The sequence below is a fragment of the Dromiciops gliroides genome, chromosome 2 (genome assembly GCF_019393635.1).
Source record: "Dromiciops gliroides isolate mDroGli1 chromosome 2, mDroGli1.pri, whole genome shotgun sequence".
NCBI lineage: Eukaryota > Metazoa > Chordata > Mammalia > Microbiotheria > Microbiotheriidae > Dromiciops > Dromiciops gliroides.
In genome coordinates this window covers 144,151,089-144,166,520 of record NC_057862.1, presented here as the reverse complement: position 1 = coordinate 144,166,520, position 15,432 = coordinate 144,151,089, and positions in this window count along the sequence as shown.

Below are 15,432 nucleotides of genomic sequence, written 5' to 3'. Positions count from 1 at the left end.
AATTTGTTCTTTGATGTGAACTTTGGGTGATTTAAAAAAATCCCACAGGAAAATCTTGATCAAAACCGTTGTGAGGGAGACAGAGGGAAAATTGATATCTCTTAAGGTATAAAATTTTGAAAGTCCGACTGGGATCCTTCTACTTGCATAGTAAGAGTTAAAATAAGTTATGTTAAATGACTGAGTAAAGTGTTCCTCCAGAGACCATCCCTACTTAAATTCATTTCTGCCAATCATAATGTCCTACTTAAGCTATCTTGCTCAGATATCATCTCTCGGTCTCTGTAATAAAATCTTCTACCTTCTCCTACCTGTGGTACCATCTTATTTTTATCCTTCTTTATCATATTTCCCTCTCTGTCTTGTTCAACATCATATTGTCTAATTCCTTTACTATGATAACAACTTACAGTAGAATATGTGTTCTTGCCACATCTCTCATCCCTCTCTATTTGGATTATAGTATTTATTTTTCAGCTTTTGTATCTAGTACTTCTGTCATTCTGCCAAATTTCCTAAATAACTGTCACTTTCATGAAGGAATCTTCTCTTTTACTTTTTTCCCCTTTTGACTATTAACATGCTCCTTTTGTAGCCTATGTAAGCTCCGAGAATCTTTATTTCTCATCCTAACTGATTCCCACTGATCAGCTGCTTGGCTTGCTACATTGCCCACTCAGGGTGATGGGAGTATTCTTTGACAGTCTGCAGTGACCCTTTAATGCAGCAGTTCTCAAATCTTTTAGTCTTAAGACTCTTTTACATTCTTATTGAGTGCAAAAGCTTATTTAGCTTTTGTTATGGGTTTTATCTATTAGTATTTCTCATATTAGAGGAAGCTAGATGGCTCAGTGAATAAAGTGCTGAGCCTGGAGTCAGAAAGACCTGAGTTTAAATCTGGCCCCAGACATTTACTAGCTATGTGACCCTGGACAATTCAAGTAACCTCTGTTTACCTCTGGAAAAGGATGTGATAAACTATTCCAGTATCCTTGCCAAGAAAATGCCATGGACAGTATTAGTGTGATATGTTCTACAGGGTCAAAAAGGGTCAGACACAACTGAATAACTGAACAACAACAACAACAAATTTATAATATTAGAAACACAAACATCTTAGTATTCTTATAAAACAGTTATCTCACAGACCTTGTGAAAGGGTCTCAGTGACCTCCTCCTGCCCCTCCCCAAGTTCTATAGACCACACTTTGAAAAACACTACTCTAATGTCATTAGCATGGTGCTTTCCACCAAGACTATCAGTTGAGATTGAATTTAGGTAGTTAGGCTTAATTGAGTAGCTTTTTTTAAAGGGGGTATTTATTAAGGTGGTACAATAAGAAAAGTTTATATAAAATGTCTTGTAACCCTGATCATCTTTGGTATTATCTTCCTTCAAATACAAAGTCCAGGGAAAAGTAGGTCTAAGCTTATAGACCACTTGTGACAAGTAGTATGTCAAATCCTGGTTGCTGAAAGTCTTTTTTGTTCTCCATTTGATGAGATCCCCATCCAGTGTACTTTACTGCTTCTTAACCCACTGCAGTACTCCTAGTCTATCAAGATCCCTAGAGCATAACATTTCTTTTTTTCATATATCAATTTCTCTTCTCTCTATCTACCCAGAACTGATGCCCATCAGTTCCATTCCATAGCCTTTCAAATTTCAGAGTTGGGAACTATTTTCTCCTTTTTTGTTTTCTTGTACAATTCAACACCTCAGAGTATAGTTGGAACCGCAGTATGGCAGATTCTTAGAAAATGGACTGAGCTTGGGTGCTTATATTCTTTTGCTAAAACATTCAATGCAGAAACCATTGAATGAGGAGTAAGGTAACAAGAAGTGAGGTAAGCATAGGTGATAGTATTATAAAAGTAGCAACATAAAAATTGCTTTGTCTTTTCTTCCCTCTAGCCTATTTTTTTTATCAAATGAACCCTTATACATAAAGATTGTTACACTTATAGAAATGTGTCATGATACCTTTTTATTTCCTCAGATAATTTTTTTCTATTAAAGATTGTTTCTCTTTTATCTCATCTTTCATAACATTTCTCACATTCCATGGAAAAGAAAGCATTTTAAAAGTTAAAAGGAATGTAGAAAATAACACTTGTATTGCAGCTGATTCAAAGAATACATATGCTAAGATAATGAAAAATTCTCCCTGTGTTAGTTTAATGACTGTGTAAAAGATATCATTTCATTTTAATCATACAGATTGATAAAGATTTCTTCCACCATGTTATAGGAAGTATACATCTCATTTTGACACAAAGAGTCAAAAAGCAGAATAGAGAGTCCAGAGTCTCAGATAATTAATTTCATTCTGGCTGCCTAGATAAATGTATATTGGACAGAAGGCCAGTATTGAAGCCACGAAGATCTAGATTCAAGTCCCATCCTTAACACAGTGGCTCAGAGATCCTAGACAAGCCTTTTAACTTTTCAGGGCCCTAGGCAACTTTCTAAGACTATAAATTGTAGAGAAGGTGGTTTCCATATCTGGGAGTTGCCTATATCTATAAAATGTCTGATCTAATCCCTATCTCTCACTTTGCCTATAATGTATGCTCTTTGGGGAAAACAAAACAAAGATAGTCATTGGTAAATGTCCTTGGATTGGTCCTTTTTCCTTCCTATCCTTGAAAACATTTTCAGCTTCCTCATCATTTACCTTCTCAAAATTTATAATTTGATCCTTGCCCATGACCCCCTGACCCAGTGAAATATCACCAAGAATGTATTAACCTACAAAATTCTTGGATTCTCTTGAATCTCCCCCTCACCTGTGTGTAATTTAAAATTTTAAATCTGGGTCCTAATCTGTTCCCCCAGTTTTGGGGGAAACTGACTAAAATCACTGATAAAACGAGTTTAGGTTTTTTAAGGGTTTATTGAAAGATAGAAAGAGAAAGATTGAGAATAGAATTCCTACAGCCTGGCAATCCTATCTTTCCTCAATTTTCCTGTGAAGTCCTCTGGAGTCTGTCTCTCTCTCTCTCTCTCTCTCTCTCTCTCTCTCTCTCTCTCTCTCTCTCTCTCTCTCTCTCTCTCTCTCTCTCCCCCCCCCCTCCACCATGGTGAAGTCAGGAACCAAAAGAGAGAGAACTCCTCCCCCAGCACTGCTTCCTACTTTGTGACCTCCTCCCAGAAAATGGGAGCCTCCTCAAGTTGATTGGCTGGTAGCCTTGATAGACAGTACCCATTAGCAAACGTCCTTCCTGATGCTAAGGACCTTGACCATATGGCTTGGGCTCAGAGGCCTTCACATCATGGCGGAGCTTTTCTACAGTAAGTCTCCAGCAGGTGGCATCATTCCAATTGTTACACCTTCTAACTTACCTTCCCTGCAGTATTCTATGGTGTTGAACACCCCTCCCCCTTTATATTCCTGATTCTTCTCCAACATAAATACCACCTCCTCCATAAAGCCTCTGAAGGCTATTTCTCCATGAAGACTTTCCTGATTCCTGCAGCTACTAGCCTGTCCAATCCAATAAACATTTATTAAGCACCTACTATGTGCCAGGCAGTCTGACTCTGATCAATCTGTGTTTTCTCATCTGCCAATGTGGCCATCAGATGGGAGTTGGAGATGTTGGAATCACTTTGTTATGTAGTTCAGTCCAGTTGATTTGATGGTCCCCCACAGGCATTGTATAGCCTCAAGGTCCACTCTGTTTCACTGGGGTCAGTACTATATCTTAAAATAAACAAAAATTATCATATGGTATGAGGAATATCTACTACAATCCCTCATTATGTGTGATGGGCTAGTCATTTTCCTTGAAAGATATTGAGTCTATCCTAAAGACTTGACTTAGGGAAAGAAAATCTTGTGAGTTTACAAAGGAAAGAGCTCCATAGGCTCCCTGATGCTTGATGTGTGGACTGCTACAAGTAACTCAGTATTCAGAGTCCTCATTTTATGTCCTTATTGGACATCCTTGCCCATCAATGACTAAGTAAATATCCTCTTATTAACTGCTATGATGAATTATGAGGATCTCATTTTATTCTAATATCAAATCTAAATTATCAGGCCTAGTCACCTCTAAACTACAAACAATGACATTTTCTGGAAGATATCTATATATCTATATCTATATCTATCTATCTATCTATATATAAACACACAGATGGATGCAGATATGTATAGATATAGTAGGCCACAGGATGTACTTATCTATCAGAGTGTTGAGGACCCTGATATACAAACATGTTGTTATTATAATCATCATCATCTTCATTTTTATGTCATCAAAGACTTAGAATTTCATTAGCATGAGAATTCCCAGTGTGATCGCTCTAGATAGATAAAGACAAAAATAAATATAAATACAGATATATAGATATGTATATAAATATACATACAAATATAAATATATAAATATATCCATAGATAGGCATATATATATATAATTTTCAATTTCCCAAATTTTATTGCAATACTCACAGGGAGAGAACCAGAAAAGTGGAAAGGTGTCTCTCCGTTATATATAAATATACATACATATGCAGATAGATACATATATAAATCTATATAGATTTATATATTAATGCACATAAAAACATAGATATATATACATATATAAATATATACACAGACATACAGATAGATGTATATAAATATACATAGAGATATGCATACAGATATATATGCAGATATATAAAATAGATGTATAGATGTATAGAACATTGTATATAAATATACATCCCCATATAGCTATATAAAATATACATACAGATATATTTATATAGTATTACCAATATTTATAACCATTCTTAACCCTTTATTTTCCTGCTGCTATTTCCATCCCAAAGTTATGATCTTGAAACTTTAGCCCATTAAGCCTCATGAAACTGTAGTAGTTTAAAAAAAAAAGGAAAAATCCCTAGGGGAAACAAAATTCATAAATCCTGAACAATGTCACTGTGGCAGAAAAGGAAGCATATTGTGGCTGCTGCCAGAAGTCATTTTACAATTCCAGCTTTGACCACTTTCATTAATCCCTGCCATTTCCATTTAATTTGGAGGCCTGCACAGAATGTCCTAAACACAACTGTTGGCTATGTTATTCACCTTCATTTTAGATCCCCGTTTGACTCTGACATCAGCATACATTAACGATCCCCACACTCACAAGGCTTACGCCATTTCAAATATGCTTTGACTTTGAGGGAGGGGCTCTTTCAGTGGTTTGTAGAGAGCTTTTAATGCTTCCCGTCCTGGGATACACACCAAGAATGAGGCAGTTGGGTATATATAGACAACACATGTCATTTTGGCTTATGAAGGGCTTCTCATGGTTAAGATGTTTGGTTATTTTTTTCATGGGAAGGTTGTCTTAGGTATCTCAGAGATGACCTCAGGCTGTAAAGAATGGCCAATGATTCAGTCACAAATGGATTGGCCCTTATAAAATATAACTCTAGCACCAAGGTGATGAGAAATGTATCTGCCTTTCAGGGTTGTGGTTAGAAAAGCGACTTAGAAAAGGCTAACTGAGGTTGATAAGGAGTATAGTGGTATTCAAGAGCACCAGCCAAGGGTCACTGCAATTAGATGAGGACTTAGTTCAATTTACCAAAAATTTATTAAGCACTTACTATGCACAAGCTCTCTACTAGGCACTTTTTACACATATAAAAGCAATTCCAAAATTAATTTTATGAGATTAATGTAATAAAGTAAAAGAGATTTCCCAGATATAGACTTCAATGGGTGCAGGATCTAATAGATATGGGTGTTTCATCCACCAGTCTGACTCTGATCAATCTGTGTTTTCTCATCTGGTGTGATTCTTTTTTAGGTTCTCTCATAAAACCTCCATAGAGAAATTACCCAGCATGCTGGAAGTCTTCCCAATGGTTATTTTACCTTTCTTGGGAACCAATATAGCATCTGAGTCATCTGTTCTGCTTCATTCTTACTACATGACTTCATATTTATATATCACTTTACCATTTATGATGTACTTTCATCATAACAACATGTTAGGTAGGGAGTATAATTATTATTATAAGCCATATTGTATAGATGAAAAAAACCAAGACTTAGAGAGATTAGGTGACTTGCCTAGAGTCAGTTAATTAAGTTAGTTAATTCCAAAGCCAGGATTTGAATGGATATTAATTAACTTTAATAAGTCCAGCATTCTTTACATTCTACCATGCTATCTTTCACATTGAAGCTATCTCCACAAAGATTCAAAATAACAAGTTGATTTGGTTAAGTTGATGAAGAGATCAGGCCTTCCTTTTTGAAGCTGGAAGCTGAGGAGTTGAGTATAAAAGCAAGGCAAATAGTGGATCTGATGAAATGTTCCATTTTCAGCTACGTGTTAAGTTTTGTAGTTGACCAAGTGTTGGGCTTGACAGCTAGACAGTGAGGTAGATAGAGCACCAACCACTAGTGGATAGAAGAATCAGGAAGGCATGAGTTCAAATCTCACCCCAGTCATACTAGCTGTGTGACCCTGAACAAATCACTTAATCTATTTGCCTCACTTTCCTCAACTTGTCAAATGGGAATAATAATCAACTTCTCAGTGTTGTTGTGAGGATCAAATGAGATAATATTTATGGGGGCTGGGTTGTTTGTTTTTGCAGGGCAAAGGGGTTAAGTGACTTGCCCAGGGTCATTACAGCTAGTATGCATCAAGTGTCTGAGACCAAATTTGACCTCAACGTTCTCTGATCCAGGGCCGTGCTTTATCCACTGTGCAACCTAACTGCCCCCTGAGATAATATTTTTAAAGCACTTAGTACGTGCCTGATACACACAGTAAGCGCTATATAAATGCTATTTCCTTCTCTTCATTTATACAATGAAGGCTTGGACTCAAGAGTCTTTAAAGTCCTAATTGAGGGGGCAGGCTAGGAGGAGAAATGGATAAAGCACCGGTCCTGGATTCAGGAGGACCTGAGTTCAAATCCAGCTCAGACACTTGACATTTTTAGCTGTGTGACCCTGGGCAAATCACTTAACCCTCATTGCCCCAAAAAGAATTAGTTTCTCTAAATAAATAAATAAGTCCTCTTTGGCTCTAAATATAAATCTACGATCACTGAAATGAAATTTTCTATCTCCATAACAATCTCATATCTTCCTCCATACTGTAAAACACTTCTCAGATTGTGACCTGAGAAGTTAGGATGATGGTGGTAACAGAAAAGAAAAAAGTGAAAAACTATTAAAACTGGCAATCATTCTATGTATCGGGCCCTGACTTACATTTCCAGAAGTTGGAAATTAGCAGTGTGGCACAGTGCATAGAATACTGGCCTGGAGTCAGGATACTTGAGTTTAAATCCAGCTTCATATACTTACTAGCTGTGTAACTTTTACAAAGTCACTCCACTTTGTCTGCCTCAGTTTCTTTCAGTATAAAATAGGGATAAGACTAGCTTCAACCTCATCAGAGTTACAAGCATCAAAGAGAAAATTTGTTAAAGTGATTAGCATTGTCTGGTACATAGTAGATTCTTTCTCTCTCCTACTCTCTCTCTCTCTCTCTCTCTCTCTCTCTCTCTCCTCTCTCTCTCTCTTTTCCTTTCAATGAGGGTTTAAGTGACTTGCCCAAGGTCCACAGATAGTAAGTGTCAAGTGTCTGAGGCTAGATTTGAACTCAGGGCTCTGAATCCAGGGCTGTGCGTTTATCTACTGTGCCACCTACCTGCCCCCCCGTAGTAGATTCTTAATAATGTTTTTTTTTTCCTTTCTGTCTTTTCTAGCATTAATATATATTAAAATAGGAGTGTCAAATGTATTTGTAGATTTGTATTTATCAACTTAAGTCTTTGTCCATGGTATTTCATATGGCAGAGTAAATTCAAAGTATGTTAACATCATTGTAGAGATGACTACTGGATATAGGACTGGAATCAAGGTGTTTGCTAAGAGATATCAAAGGGATACCCAATGAGGATGGCGAGGCTATAATCTCTCCCAAACTATTCACAGCTACTTTGCAGTGGTTTTTTTTCTGCATCTTAAATGGAAGATGAAATTATGATTGGTAGTAAACATCTTATGAATTTGATCTTCAACAATGATTGTGTCCAGATCATAAATGGCATCAGTAGACTATGGGTGCTATAGTATGAAGAAATACAAAGAGAGTTGAATTGAGAGCCGGAGGCCTGGGTGTCATTCCCAAGTACCTTGGACAAGTCAATCAACATAAAAATGGGAGATGATCTCTGAAGTTTGGTGCCCATTCCAGTTAGAGAATGCCTATGGAGTCTCATGGAAGATCTCTGTACTGAACTAGCATTAATCTGGGCATACGCTGGGAACAGATCAGTACACATCCTCATTTAACCCTTTCTAGTATTGAAGTATCAGACTCTGCTGCTTGCACTCCAAATAGTTTCTGAGGTCAAGCCTAACACAATATGGGTGGGTACCTACCTGAAAGGCCATTTTGAAAATTCTCACACTCCCTCATCTCTCTTCCACTAGGCTGCCATGGGACCTATTATTCCACCCAACTGGGCATAATTACTTTGATTTAAGGCAGGGATTCCTAACCAGAGGTCCATTGTGCTTTTTTTTTATACATTTTATAATTGTGTTTCAATATAATTTGTTTCCAATTCCATTTTATTTATACAAAACACTATTTTGAGAAGGGGCACATGAGCTTCATTAGAATGCCAAAGGGAGCAGGACATAAAAAAAGGTTTGGAGTAATCAGAAAAAGCATTCTTATGGGACATGGGTGGCACCTAAGCTAAGCCTTGAAGCTACAGGCTCTAAGAGGGGAAGGCAACAAAGTACACTAGGAAAAGGCACTTGGTCTACTGATAGAGGAACTAGCTTCAAATCCTGCCTCTGATGCTTTTCCTTTTGTCACACTGGACAAGTCATTTTAAATCTCCTTGAACCCAGATCCTTCAACTATCAAATGAATAGTCTGGGATAGGTTACCTTTAAAGTTCCTTCCAGCTCTAATTCTGTGATCCTGAGTAAATGAATCAGTAAATTCAAAGTAAAAATAAGAAAAATCTGAAAATTAATAATGCTTGGAAAGGGAGGAGTGCTGATTATTGTGGGTCTTGGGGTGGGGGGGTGGGGGATATAGAATGGCCTTGGTTAGGATTATAGTATCTGAGCTGATCCTTTAAGGAAGATATCCCCAAGAGCCAGAGGGAAGGAATCAATGCATTCCAAGTCTGGAAGATGGAGGAAGGCACAGAGATGCGATGTTGTGACTGAGAATAGCCAGTTCAAAACTGAAGGACGGGACTGTAGCCAATGACAATCTCCACAATTTTTCTTGGGACTGGCCTTGGATATGGCTTTTGATCTGGAGAGTAGCTCTAGTTTAGTGCAACACTATTAGTGGAGAAGCACCTGCTATGTGCCTTCCCTGTTCATCTGTGTGTGGTCAAGGGGCCCCTCTGTTCTGCATTGCTCAGACCGCATGTCTGCTAGTGGGGTCTCCGCAGCTATAATTGCAGAGCACGTAGCAAATGCCACTTAGTATCAAGGTTGCTCAGGCACATCCAAGTGAGCTCTACACGGTATTTAGCTTCCTATGGTGTCCGTTCTTTGAACCCTGGAGCAAGCTGTTTGTTTTCTCCTCAGGCCTTTTACAAAGGAACTCTTCCACCTCTCCATCCAAGAGAACTTGCTTTGGGAACCATCTTTCTGAGGGTAATAGCAGGTCTGAGCCACAAAAGATGCCAGTTGATGAACTACAAAGTAGGCTAGTCCAGGTGCTAGTCTCACACTGCTTATGTCAACTGGGGTTATCAAATGGCAGAAATTTATGATCTTTCTCAGGTTTGGCAACACGTCTCTAACTGAAAATGAAAGTTGGTTCTCCTGTAGCCAAAGTCAGAGTTAAATGAGTAAGTTTTCAAGTCAAATTGGTCTCTAAAACCAGGAGGCAGCACACTGGGCCAAAGTCTCTTATGGGAATGTACATTCCAGCATTTGGTATTTAGGCCAAACAGCTGGAAGTTCAATTGGAGTGATTGGGGAAAATATGTGTATTGGAAAAGGAAAGCTGCTCCCAACCTAAGATGGGAAATGAAAGAGCAACACATCTAAATGACTTGAGAATTATGTGACCCTTTAAAGACTTGTGAATGAATGACAAAAGGAGTTCAATCTATTTAGGCAATAATGAGCCTCTATAAAGAAAATGGTCAGACAAATGTGTTTGTGATTCAGAACAAAGAATTAGCATGTGTCAAAAGGTCCAGTGTCTATAACATTAAATATGAATGATTGGGAACAAAAAAGTCTGAGGCAGAGCTCTGTGTCAAAACAGTCAAAAGGACAGAACCCAAGGGAATCTTTATCTTCATTATTAGGCACCTAATAGTGCCAGAGTTAAGAGCTGGTAAGAGCAGATTCAATAAAATGAAATCTCTAATTCTTTCTTTGATTCCTCTTTCTCCATCTTTTCCTTATTCTTTAGTCCTCTTGTTCTCACCTCCCGAATCTCTGGACTTTCACTACTATGCCATAGCAATCTCTTCACCTTGAAAGTATATTTTGCTCCTTCTTTGATTGGCCAGTTACTCCAGACCCTCATTTTAAGGAAATATCTAAGCCAGCCATGTCCTTTTCTTACCCTCTTTGCTGTTTTTGAGTCATTTCAGTCAGGTACAACTCTTCATGAGTATGACTCTTTATGACCCCATTTAGGGTTTTGTTGGTAAGGATACTGAAGTGGTTTGCCATTTCCTTCTCCAGCCCATTTTACAGATAAGAAATTAAGAAAACAGTGTTAAGTAACTTGCCCAGAATCTCATGGGTAGTAAGTGTCTGAAGCCAGATTTGAACTCACGAAGATGAATTGAGTCTTCTTGATTCCAAGCACCACCTAGCTGACCTCAGGGCTCTACTACTTATTGACTCTCTAAAATATCTCCACCATCTCCCTTCACACTCCCTCTTTTTCATTACTGTGTGTGTGTGTGTGTGTGTGTGTGTGTGTGTGTGTGCAGTCTTCCACCATTAGAATACAAACTTCCTTAGGAGCACAGATTGTCTTTCTTTCCCTTATTATTTGTATTTTTCATGGTTAGCCCTGTGCTGGGTATGTAGTAAATGCTTAATAAATGTTTGTTGACTTTTTTGACCTTCTTCACTTCTTTCTACTTTTGTCTTCTCTGAAGTCTCTCTCAGCTCCAATCTTCTTTGATTCTCTTATTTTTATTTTGTATTTATATTTACAACCCCAACATAATGTGAGACATAGTAGGTACCTAATAAATATCTCTTTAATTTAATTAAGTTGTGTGTTATTTGTATTGTAATGCATTCTGAAATTGTGGAGAAAGAAGAAAAAGGAATAACTCCAAAAGAGTAATTCTTTTCTTGGGAATACAGTTTATGACAGCAAAGGGTCACCCTGTCAAATTGATCTGGGTGCTTTCTACTATTCCTTCCCTGGAGTTTCTACCTCCTCATTTACTTTAACTATTCCACACTTGAATTCATTTACTTCTATTCAAATTTGACCTGAGATGCTTACTATGACCCTAGGTGAGTCATTTAACTCTATCTGCCTCAGTTTCCTCATTTGTCAAATGAGTTGGAGAAGGAAATGGCAAACCACTCTAATTTTTTGCCAAGAAAACTCTAAGTAGGGTTCCAAAAATTTAGATTTGACTGGAATGACTAAACAGTAAATTCTACACCTTGCTTCTTTTATCTTTTCCTTTTCATTTTTCTCAATATTAGGAGGAACATCAGAAAAAACCCATTCTTAATAGTTTACCTCTCAGATCTGTGGGAGGAGAACAATTTATTACCAAACAAGAGATAGAGAAGATTATGAAATGCAAAATGGATGATTTTGATTACATTAAATTAAAAAGGGTTTGTACAAACAGAAGCAATGAAGCCAAAATTAGAAGGGAAGCAGAAAGCTGGGTAACAATTTTTTACAGCCATTGTTTCTGATAAAGGCATCATTTCTAAAATATATAGGGAACTAAATCCAATTTATAAGAATGCAAGTCATTCCCAATTGAGGAATAGTCAAAGGATATGAACAGGCAGTTTTCATATGAAGAAATCAAAGCTATCTTTTGCCATATTAAAAAAATCCTCTAAATCACTATTCATTAGAAAAATGCAAATTAAAACAACTCTGAGGTACCATCTCACCCCCATCAGATTGGCTAATATGACAAAAAAGGAAAATAATAAATGTTGGAGAAGATGTGGAAAAATTGGAACACTAATACCTTGCTAGTGGCTGTGAATTGATCCAACCACTCTGGAGAGCAATTTGGAACTATGCCCAAAGAGTTATAAAACTGTGCACACCCTTTGACCCTTCAATACCACTATTAGGTCTTTTTCCCAAAGAGATCATACAAAGGGAAAAGGACCCACAAAATTACAAAAAAAAATACAAAAATATTAATAGCTGCTCTTTTTGTGGTAGCAAAGAATTGAAAATTGAAGGGGTGACCATCAATTAGGGAAAGACTAAACGAATTGAGGTATATGAATATAATGCAATACTATTGTGCTGTAAGCAGATTTCAGAGAAACCTGGAAGGACTTACATGAACTGATGCTGAGTGAGATGAGCAGAACCAGGAGAACACTGTACACAGTATCAACAACATTGTATGATGATCAACTGTGATAGGCTTAACTCTTTTCAGCAATGCAGTGGTCCAAGATAATTCCAAAGGACTCATGATGGAAAATGTTCTCCACATCTAGAAAAAAAGAACTGGAGAATTTAGATGCAGATTGAATCATACTATTTCTACTTTGGTTTTGCTTTGTTTTTTGTTTTTTGAGGTTTTACCCTTTTGTACTGATTCTTCTTTCACAACATGACTAATGCAGAAATATGTTTAATGTGATTGTACATATATAACCTATATCAGAATGGTTTCTGTCATGGGGAGGAGGGAGGGAAGGGAGGGCAAGAGAAAAATTTGTAACTAGAAATCTTACAAAAACAAATGTTGAAAACTATTTCTACATGTAACTAGAAAATAATAAAATACTTTTATGGTTAAAAAAGAAAAAACTCATTGTTAACCAAAAATGCCTCTTATAAAATAATAAACAACTAGGAGTCCAGCCTTTGATTAAAGACCTCGTGAAGGAAATCTATTGCTTCCTAAGGTAATAGGATAGCATTGTTAGTGAAAGATGTTGTTGCCCCTTTCATGTGATATTTGGGATACTACAATAGTAGCAATAATCCACATCATTTCCTAGTCTGTTTTTATTTAAGCCTAGAATATATAATATAGTGTGTCACTATATTAATTATTCTTTGAGAGAATGTGATATCTGAGTTGTCCACCAGGCGGTAGTCTCATTGAACTACAGGCATACCCTGGAGATATTGATGGTTCGGTTCCAGACCATATAAAAGTAATATTTACACTATACTATAGTCTACTAAGTATGTAATAATATTATGTCTAAAAAAAAAAACATGTGTATACCTTAGTTAAAATACTATATTGCTAAAACATATTAACCTGAGCCTTCAACCTAACATATTAATTTGAGCCTTCAGGGAATCATAATCTTTCTTTTTGCTGGTGGAGGGTCTTGCCTTGATATTTATGGCTGCTGACTTATTAGGGTTTTGGTTGTTGAAAGTTGGGGTGGCTGTGGCACTTTTTAAAAATAAGACAACAATGAGGTTTGGCTCAATGGTTGACTCTTTCTTTCACTTGATCACGTAGAGACCATAGTAGGGTTATTAATTGGCATAATTTCAATTTTGTTGTATCTCAGGGAATAGGGAGGCCACAGAAGGTGGAGATAGAAGAGGAACTGCCAGTTGATGGAGCAGTCAGAACACATACAACATTTATTTAGTTTACCAGCTTATATGGACATGGCACCCCAAAATAATTACAATAGTAACATCAAAGATAACCCATCAGAGTTCTGTGTAACAGATATAATGATAATGAAATAGTTTGAAATATCATGAGAATTACCAAAATGTGGCATAGAAACATGATGTAAGCACAAGTTGTTGGAAAAAATGGTGCCAATAAATTTGCTCAATGCAGGGTTGCAATAAACCTTCAATTTGTTAAAAAAAAAAAGCAACATCTGCAAAGCTCAATAACGAAAAAACACACAAAAAAACGAGGTATGCCTGTATATACTAGGACAATAGCAACCTCAGTTTCTAATTCATACCTGGGATACTATCTCAAAAGACTGCAGTATCCTCTCTTGCCACCAGAGGGCATTCAACCTGCAAATGCCTAGGGAGCTCCCCTACCACCATAGAACCTGACTTCAAGTAAAAGCTTGAGTAATTTAGACCCACATTGGTTGAATTCAGAATTTAGCTAGGTGATGACATGGAATATTTCTAAATAAATAAATAAAAATGAAACTACAATTCTAGAAATTCAACCCCATATCAAGATTATTTTCTCTATGGTCAGTTTCCACCTACTTCTCCTAAACTTGCCTTTGTGGCTTAAGTCAATCAAGATGCTTCAAGTATAGGACTTCATATTTACCTCTATTAAATTTCAACCTTATAGATTTATCCCAAACATTTAGCCTGACTATCTTTAAATTCCTGACTTTGTCATCAAACATATTTGTTATGCTACTCAGCTTTGTGTCTTTTGATTAACACATTAAATGACATAGGCTAAAGGACATACATCCCTGGGGCACTAACATTAGAGAGGGTCCAGTTATTTCAACCAGTTTCAAAATCTTCCTAACTGTGCTATTATTCATTCAACATATCTACAAGAATAGTATGAGAGACTACCAAATATTTTTTCTGAAATCTAGGTTTAACATGATCTTTGGGTATTCTCCTGATCTTCCTTCTAATCTAGTAATCCTATTAAGAACAGAATTAGGACTAATTGACTCTATCTGTTCTTGATAGTATTGTTTGGTGATTACTACTTTTTCTATAAGTTAATAATAACAAACCATCCCTTTGATAATAAGTTCATAGAATTTTGGCCAGAATTTAGTTACCTTCACTGTCCTATGTGACCATTTCCTTCTCTTTCCCTTTTTTGGAAGATTAAAACACTTGTCCATCTCTAGTTTGAGTTTGTCTTTTTGTTTTGTTTGTTTTATTGATGATTTATTTAAATTTATGTTGTTGTTGGGTATTTTTTTAATGTTTAATTTCCGTTTCAAATTCTCTACCTCCTCCAGCCTCTCCCCCCATCCACTGAAAAGGCAGGAAATATGATGCCCAGTATACAAATGAAAGTCCATGAAAAACATTTCCACATTAGTTATGTTGGGGGACAAAAGCAAGAAAAATAAGGAAGGAAAAATATTCTTTAAGCTTCACTCAGTTCATTAGTTCTCTCTCTGGAGGTAAAATAGCATTTTTTATCACAGTCCTTTGGAAATGTTGTAGATCAATTGTATTCATCAGAATACTAAATCTTTCATAGTTGATTATTATGTATAA